The following is an 8702-nucleotide window of genomic DNA, read 5'->3' on the forward strand; positions in this document are numbered from 1 at the left end:
ATCCCCAGACTTTTTCTGGAACTCCTGGTACAGAGAAGCGTTCTTTTCCGCGGGGGTTGCTAAACTGGGAGGGTGTGAGTGTGAGGCTGCCGGGAACCATCTGTACCACCACCTGGGAGTGCCTGCCTCTGAAAGAAACCAAGACGCAGGAAAAGGGGGCTGAGAAACGGGGAGAGAACCCGCGGCCTGGCGACAGGCTTGGGGAAAAATGGATCTGGCCCAGCCAGGCTGCGGGAGGGGAGCCGGTAGTTTACAGGGGTGCGTGACAACAGAATGAAACCAGACCCCAGTCGTCCGTTTGTCCATCTGCCTGTCCAACAAAGACTTACGAAGGATCTACCCAGAGCCAGGTTCCTTTGCTAGTTTCTTTTTACTTTTTTAATTTTTTGTTATTGTTTTTGCTCAATTCGATAATAAGTTTAAAATAAGTAAGTAAGGGGACACCTGGGTGGCTCAGTTCCTTAAGCATCTAACCCTTGGTTTCAGCTCAGGTCATGATCTCAGGGTCCTGGGTTCGAGACCCACAGCAGGCTCCCTGCTCAGCGGGGAGCCTGCTTCTCTCTCTCCCTCCGCTCCTCCCCCTGCTTGTGCTCTTTCTCTCTCACACACTCTCTCTCTCTCTGTCAGATAAATAAATAAAATCTTTAAAAAAAAAATTGTGGGGGGTGGGAATCGGACAGCCTTGAAAGTTGGGCTCAGAGACAGGTCACGGAAGTACAGTGGGGCTGGTGGAAAAGATTGGCTGTATTCTGTTGACAATAACTTTTTATTTTAACGCAGGAGCCCCGCATGGTGTCTCCACGAAAGCAAACACCATGTAGAGCATGGTTGGAAGGGCAGGAGACTGAACATAGGGAGCGGTGTTGCAGGTAAAAAGTTATAAAGTCTCGGGTAGGGGAATGTTCTGGTTATTAATTGCTGCATTACCAAATCACCCCAACACTTAATGGCTAAAAATAAGTTTTATTATATCTTACAGTTGTATAGATCAGGAATTCGGGCTCAGCTACTGTTGCATAGATCAGCCCAGGGCTCAGCTGGAGGATCCATCTGGCCCGCATAACACCAGCCCGAGTCACTCAGGGGGATTCAGCTAGTAGGCTTGGAAGGTCTGGAGTGTCCCAGATAGCTTCACGGTTAGGTTTGGCTCTTTGGCAGGAATGGCTGGAAGGCTGATCTCAGTTGGGCCCCTCTCCCTCTTTATGAGGTCTCAGGGTCTGTCTGCAGCCCGAGGCTCTAAGAGAGAGAGTTTTAAGAGACAGGAAGTGGACATTGCCTACCTCTTAAATCCTGGGTCTGGAGAGTAGCACAATATCCCTTCTGCTGTATTCTATTGGTTGAAGAAGCACAGAGTCCACCCTGGTTCTAGAATTGAGCCCTGTGTTGGGCTCCACACCGGGTGTGGAGGCTGCTGGGGATTCTCTCTCTCCCTCTCTCTCTGACCGGCATATACTTTGCATCTCAATGGGAGCATTGTCAAAAAATGTGGCCATCTCTGGGGCACCTGGGTGGTTCAGTCGGTTAAGTCCGACTCTTGCTTTCAGCTCAGGTCTTGATGTCAGGGTCGTGAGATCGAGCCCCATGTCGGGCTCTGTGCTGAGCGTGGAGTCTGCTTGAGATTCTCTCTCCCTCTCTCTCTGCCCCTCCCCCTGCTCATTCTCTCTCTCTCTCTCAAATAAATAAGTAAATCTTTAAAAAAAATGTGGCCATCTTTAATCACCACGGGTAATAACAGTGGGAATGGGAGACAAGAGATTAAAGATACATCATAGAGGGAGAAGTCGCAGGGCTCGGGCAAGTGCTTAGCTTCAGCCGTTCGTGAAATATTCATTGCGTCTCTACCATGTGTAGGGCCGTGCTGCAGTCACGGAGGACACAGCAGTAAACAGATAAAATCCCTGTTCCCTCCGAGCTCCTATGCCGGTGGATTGCAGGGCAGACACGGCACTGAGGTTCCCACCGTGTGTACCTGGCAGGATGGTGATGCCATTGTTAGATACAGGATACTGAGCCTACCGAGCGTGGATCCGGGCTTGACAGCATCCCCATGAAGCTGAGTGTCAGGAGCCTTCCGGCTGTAGGAATCACACAATGACATCCGACTCGGAGCTCTTGAGGAAATCCAAGATTTGGCTTCCGACCACAAGCAATGCCTGCAAGATTACAAAGAGAAAGGGGGGCCACTTCAACAGCTTCGGAGGTTTCCTGCCTTCCTGGGGCAGGAAAAGCATGTGGAATCCTGCAAATCCACAGTCCACGGCCAGCTATCCCACTGACACAGAGGCCTCTGATGTTAGAATTCACAGTCTGACACGCTCAGCTTGCTTCCCCCATGAGTGTTTACTGGAGAACCTCTCCACTGACCCTTATTTTATTTTATTTTATTTTTTAAAGATGATGCGTTTTATTTTTATTTTTTTATTTTTCATTTTTTAAATTTACTTTTTATTGAAAATTTTTTAACTTCTTTTCTCGTTTTTTTTTTTTTTTTTCCAGAGAGAGAAAGAGAGAGTACACGCACAAGAGCCAGAGGTGGGGGGCACAGAGGGAGAGGGAAGGAGAGAATCTTTTTTTTTTTTTTTTAAAGATTTTTCATTTATTTATTTGAGAGAGAGAGAATGAGAGAGAGCACATGAGAGGGGGGAGGGCCAGAGGGAGAAGCAGACTCCCCGCTGAGCAGGGAGCCCGATGCGGGACTCGATCCAGGGACTCCAGGATCATGACCCGAGCCGAAGGCAGTCACCCAACCAACTGAGCCACCCAGGCGCCCGGAAGGAGAGAATCTTAAGCAGGATCCACACCCAGCGCAGAGCCCAATGCGGGGCTCGATCTCACGACCCTGAGATCATGACCTGAGGTGAAATCAAGAGTCAGTCGCTTAACTGACTGAGCCACCCAGGCACCCCACTGACCTCTATTTCAAAGAAACAGAAATTTCTGGCATTAAGAAACTATTTGAGGGGCCTTTGTGAATTCAGATTAGTTTTACTTCAAGGTAGATTCAGATACCTGTGATTACATTATTGAGCTTCAAAAAATAAAAGCAAACCAAAGAGCAACATTTATAACATTTGCGGGAAAAGCTGTCCGTGTAGATGCATAGCCAAAGGTATGGAAGGATACTGTGTCAACCAGAGGAGGTGAGGATATGTCCCAGGGATAAATGGCCACAAAAATCTAAGCGTGCTTCCCAGTAAAGGTTTACTTGTGTATCACCGTGTATCGTGTGCGGGTTGGGTTGTGGCTCTGCAGTCTTCACTCTGGGATTCAACCTTCTGGAGCATCACTCCTCTTGTAACAGAGAGAAAAGAGAGCTATGTGCTGGTTCTTAGAGGGTCTCCTCGGGAGTGACTAGCCACTTCTGCTCATCATTCATTGGTCAGAGAAGTCCATGGCTAAGCCTGACATCAGTAGGGTGCGGGCGTGGATTCCCTCCTCAGAGTAGCACAGTGACAATGTGTGGGCGGTAATTCAGAATACTGTCGCAGAAGCCACTGAGCCGTGGTCATTACTCTCGAGGTCGTGGTGCAGGGGAGTGAAGGAAATGTTACTTTTCACTTTCCACAGTTCTATAGTATTTCAACGTCTTTCCAAAGGCATGCACTATTCGTGTACTTAAAAATACCTTTTTGGGGTGCCTGGATGGCTCAGTCGGTTAAGCGTCTGCCTTCGGCTCAGGTCATGGTCCCAGGGTCCTGGGATTGAGCCCCGCGTTGGGCTCCTGGCTCAGCGGGGAGCCTGCTTCTTCCTCTCCCTCTGCCTCTCCCCCTGCTCATGCTCTTTGCTCTGTCTCTCTGTATCCCTGTGTCTCAAATGAATAATAAAAAAAAAAATCTTTAATAAAAAAAATACCTTTTCGATACCTTATTTATTTTTGACTTTTTTTTTTTAAAGATTTTATTTATTTATTTGACAGAGAAAGACACAGCAAGAGAGGGAACACAAACGGGGAGTGGGAGAGGGAGAAGCAGACTCCCTGCCGAGCAGGGAGCCCGATGCGGTACTCGATCCCGGGACTCCAGGATCATGACCTGAGCCGAAGGCAGTCGCTTAACCAACTGAGCCACCCAGGCGCCCTATTTTTGACTTTTTATTGTGGAAAAATTCAAACATAGGCAAAAGCAGAGAGGACTAGTATGATGAGCACCACCCCCCATGACCTATCAGTCACCCAGCTTCCAATGATTCTTAACTCATAGACAATCTTGCTTCGACAGCAACTTCCACTCCTCCTCCCAGATTATTTTAAGTCCCAACATCATACATATTATTTTGTCTTAAATATTTAAGTATGTATCTCTAGATTCTTTGTAAAAATAACCACAATATCACGATCATGCCTAAAAATTAACAATAATTCCTTAATATCATCAAATATCCAATCTGTTCAATTTTTCCCAACTTTATATATATAATGTAAACACACATATATGTTTTTTAACATATTTATCTATATAATTTTTTTTTACGGTTTGTTTGACTCAAGTTCCAAATAAGTTCTGTATGTTATGTTTGCTGATAGGTTTTTGTCTCTTGATCTTGACCTACAGATCTCTCTTACAATCTCTCTTTCTCCCTCCTCTTTAATTTCCTTACAATTTATTGTTGAAGAAATCGGGTCCCTGGTCCTGTAAGATTTCACGAATCTTGCAGATTGCTTTCCTGCGGTGATGTTTAACATATATGTCTGTTCTTTGTATTTCTGGTGAACTGGTAGATCTAGAGGCTTGATCGGATTTAGGTTTGGTTATGTACGTATTACATTACATATGTCTATATTATGTTGGATTGTGTACTTCCACCATGAGACACAAGGCGGGTTGCTTTCCTTTTTGTGACTTAACATCCATTGATGACGATAGCCTCAATCCAATATTTTCAGGGGTTGTAAAGCAGCATCATCCCAATTCCATCATTCCTTTGTCATTTATTCACTGCGATACTTCTATAAAGAGAAAACTTTTTCCTCCTCCATTCTTGGGCTATATCCCCAGGTGCGTGGTTCAAACAAGGAAAGGCAAGATAAACACTGATTTTTTTTTTTTTTTACCTCCATTTGCCTGTTTTCAAAATCATGACATTGTTCGCTTACCTTCACAGTTAACCAATGAATTCCCTTTTTTGGTTGTTTTAATCACTATGAAACTCATGTATCTAAATTTGTATTTAACATGTTTCAATTCATTGCCATTATTATCAGTGTGCCTGATAAATTAAATTGCGCCTCCCATCTTTGGCCAGAGGGAGCCCCTGCCAGTTAGTTTCTGAGTCCTTTTGTCATAGCTTAGTCGTTGATATTTTGTTTCCAAGCTCATCTTTTGTATTCCTGCCTCAGACCTGGAGGGGGCCATTTCTCCAAGGAGCCCTGCTTTCATTAATGGGAAACAGTATTTGTTTACCACAATTGGTAGCCCCTAGGGGTACTCATTGTTTCTAGGCCTTTCTGGTGGGCAGAGCCAGGAAATACAGTTGACCCTTGAACAATGCAGGGGTTAGGGATACATCCGTAACCCCTTGGGGTTGAAAAGCCACGTATATAACTTTTGACTCCCCAGAAAGGTAACTGTGACTAGCCTGTTGACCGAAGCCTCTGCCTTCAGCTCAGGTCATGATCTCAGGATCCTGGGATCGAACTCCACATCAGGCTCCCTGCTCGGTGGGAAGCCTGCTTCTCCCTGTCCCACTCCCCCTGCTTGTGTTCCTGCTCTCACTAACTCTCTCTCTGTCAAAAAAAAAAAAAAAAATCTTTAATAAGAAAAAAATTTTCATTTTGTTATAGTTATATAAAGTATTTACCTGGTTCCAAAGTCATATCTACAAAACAGAGTATATTTAGAGAAGTCCAACTGCTATCCTTGTCTCTCTACCCCAATCCCTCTCTCTTCCTCTCAGTACTTAAATATATATGTATAATATAAAAAATACACATTACAGATCTATAAATTTATAAAATATATTACATGTAAATGTATATGTATACAGCATACCTTTTGTGATTAACATTTTTTAAAAGTTGGGGCACCTGGGTGACTCAGTTGGTTAAGCATCTGCCTTGGGCTCAGGTCATGATCCCAGGGTCCTGGGATCAACTCCCACATCAGGCTCTGCTTCTCCCTCTGCCCCTCCCCCTGCTCATGCTTGCACACTCTCTTTCTTTCTGAAATAAATAAATAAAATCTTAAAAAAAAATTTTTTTAAAGCTATACCCTTTCTTACATTCTAAACACACATTCCTCCACCTTGATCTTTTCACTGGAGGTGACTCCAAAGCAGAATTTTCCTTAGAACCTGACAAAACAGGTTCTACCCTGGGTCCCTGCTGCAGAACCCATGCTTTAAAGTCTCTCCCTTGCCCCATTTCATAAACACAAGCAACACACTTATTAAAGACCCCCGGGGCCCCCAGCACTCGGCGCTGGCCCAATGCGGTGCAAGGGAGGGCCCCACACATCCTCTCTCAAAGCTAACAGGGCACCTGGGTGGCTCAGTTGGTTAAGCGACTGCCTTCGGCTCAGGTCATGATCCTGGAGTCCCTGGATCGAGTCCTGCATCGGGCTCCCTGCTAGGCAGGGAGTCTGTTTCTCCCTCTGACCCTCCCCCCTCTCTCTCATTCTCTCTCTCTCAAATAAATAAATAAAATCTTTAAAAAAAAAAAAAAAGCTAACACCCTGCGTGCAAGCCCCAGGGAGATGCTTCTGCTCACCTCTTGCCCTATGGCCTTGAAATGACAGTGTCTGTGTCTAACGCCTTGGACACCTGTGGGCTGTGCTACATGCCTACATGGGGGGACATGGACACAGCTTTGAAGTACAGCAACAATGTGCAAGGCAAGTGCTCAGGTTAGAGCAAAGACAGAGAAACCATCTCATCAGATCCCCCTACCACAGATGCAGGAGGCCTTTGCATAATAAAACAGAGTTCCAGAGGGTTCCTGTTTCTCTACCACTTGGCCAAGAGTGTGTCATAAAACGTTTGGGTTTGATAGGTTGGAAAGACTATTGGTGTAATTTGAATTTTTTATCATTCTTCTTGTGAACGAGTTTGAGCACTTTTTCCCACAGGATGAAGGAGCATTGAATTTCCTTTTCTGTAAGTTATATATTCGGATCTCTAGCCCGTTTCTCTGTGGTGTTACTGATTATTCTCTATTTTTAGAAGCTCCTCATAGACTAGGGATATGAACCTTTTTGTCTGTGAACACCTGCAATCCCTTTCTAGACTAGACTCCGGAACTCAACAAAATATAAGGCACCATCCGTGCCCCCGAAGGAGCTTAAACAATTAAATAACAACAAAAGCTATAAGCAACTTTATGAAACAATAAGGAAAGAGAGATCTCAAAGGAGAACAGAATTCATTGCCGATATAATGACCCCCCAACGTGGGGCTCAAACTCAAGATCCCAAGATCAAGAGTCGCATGCTCTACCGACTGAGCCACCCAGGCACCCCTCTAAGAGGATTATTTAAATAGATCAGACAGAGAGTCCATTGGATTAATTCACTTCATCCCTATCACAGGTGAGTAGAGCAGACAGGGGACTTGGGAAGAAGACCTGATTCGTTATAGACAAAAGAACCCATTTCCATCTTCTCTACACTTCTCCATTGCAATAGAGCTAAAAACGTCAGCCCTGTCTATACTAAGACCATCTCATAGAGCTGTTGGAAGGATGACAGGAAGTGATCCATACAAGGTGCTCAGCACAGTGCCCGGCTCATAATAAGTACCCAACACGTGCTAGCTGTCGTGATTAGGGGATCATAAAATAGTTGCTGAGGGAGGGAGTGAATAAAGGAATCAAAGGACAAATGACAAGCCCATTGGCAACAGTCCTTGGCAGTCATGCTAAGCTCTACGAGGAGAGTCAGGCGAGCCTGGTGCCCTGCGCTCTCCTGCTGAAAGCCATGAGCATCCCCTGCCTGGACCCACACTTTCCCCAGCAGGAACCGGTCTGTGCTGGTCTGGCACCCAGAGTCCTTGGCTGTGTTTCTTTGACAATTATAACCGAGGAATTCAGCTTATTTTGGGTGAAATCCCTGGACGTCCAAGTTCTGATCCCCGTTGGAGCCATGCAGCCACATTTTCCAATGAGTAACCCCATCCAATATAACTCCTGGCAAAGGACCCCATCCGTCGCTGCAAGAATGTGTCGTCATTCGTGGTAAATAGTAAGACCACTGTGTGGGGCTTGACTCATCTGTCAGAGAAGGGGTATTTTGAAACCTTGACCTCACTCCCAAACATGTGTTGGCACATACCTTTTGTCAGATGCAAATTTTCCGTTCCCAATTTAGCTCCTCCAAATTTTCCCCCACAATGAAAGATGTGGCTATGAAGAGAGATAGAGAAATTTTTAATAGATCTTGACTCCAGGTATGTTCCAGGGGAGCTCATCTGTCTCAAGGCCAGCTTCCTGTTGACTCAGGAGCCAGGACTAGGGAGACCAGGGAGCAAGGTACCAGAATGATAATAGCTGTAATTTACTGAGGGGTTACCTGCATGCCAGGCACCGTGCTTACCACCTTACGGACAGCGGTCCCTGAACCTACATCATGACCCTGTTGTGTAGGAAGGAGATGCAGACCCAGAGAGGCTACGTGACTTGTCCAAGGTCAAGTTACTCCTGAGCTGAGATTTGAACTTGGGCTGTGTCTCCAAAGTGTCTCTGTTTAACCAATATGCCAAACGTTACCTGGATA

At 45.6% G+C, this 8702-nt stretch overlaps 1 protein-coding gene across 1 annotated transcript in view; it reads left to right on the forward strand.

Moving 5' to 3' along the window:
• RPL26 (ribosomal protein L26) overlaps window positions 1-8702 on the forward strand; it is a 225024-nt gene that overhangs the window by 11499 nt on the left and 204823 nt on the right. The gene's annotated exons all lie outside the window — the stretch shown is intronic.

This window comes from Leptonychotes weddellii, chromosome 15 (assembly GCF_054177405.1).
Source record: "Leptonychotes weddellii isolate Sample4059 chromosome 15, ASM5417740v2, whole genome shotgun sequence".
NCBI classification, from domain to species: domain Eukaryota; kingdom Metazoa; phylum Chordata; class Mammalia; order Carnivora; family Phocidae; genus Leptonychotes; species Leptonychotes weddellii.